Source organism: Dendrobium catenatum, unplaced genomic scaffold (genome assembly GCF_001605985.2).
Source record: "Dendrobium catenatum unplaced genomic scaffold, ASM160598v2 original_scaffold_98777, whole genome shotgun sequence".
NCBI classification, from domain to species: domain Eukaryota; kingdom Viridiplantae; phylum Streptophyta; class Magnoliopsida; order Asparagales; family Orchidaceae; genus Dendrobium; species Dendrobium catenatum.
In genome coordinates this window covers 1-339 of record NW_021417215.1, presented here as the reverse complement: position 1 = coordinate 339, position 339 = coordinate 1, and the positions used below count along the sequence as shown (strand labels likewise).

Here is a 339-nt window from a genome sequence, read left to right as displayed (position 1 = left end):
GATGGATTTATCCTTCCGTGATGTAAATGGAATTTAAATCTCTGATGATCATCTTTTTATTGTTATTCGATTTTGATATCGTTTTTGTGGTTTTCGTTTCAGTAGGAGAAATAAGTGTGGGATATGATGATGAATTATTGATTGGTCCGTGTTTCTGATTACAATGTGACTGAGATAGTTTATTTTGATTTCTGATCCCGCAGTTAAGCAGTCATCTTATATATAATTATGAAAAAACGTTTGTGGGCAACAAAGATTTCTAGCCCAGCTTATGAATGGATTAAGGATCGTTTTTTGTCCAACATTGTTCTTTTTTTAAACTGTTTCCATGGGATTTGG

At 32.7% G+C, this 339-nt stretch overlaps 1 non-coding gene across 1 annotated transcript; it reads left to right on the top strand.

Annotated features, from left to right (window-relative positions):
• The first annotated feature begins 118 nt into the window (after positions 1-118).
• LOC114578627 lies at positions 119-199 on the top strand. Its single transcript, XR_003699622.1, has one exon. It is a non-coding gene; the product is annotated as a small nucleolar RNA SNORD18 (small nucleolar RNA).
• Positions 200-339: the final 140 nt, after the last annotated feature.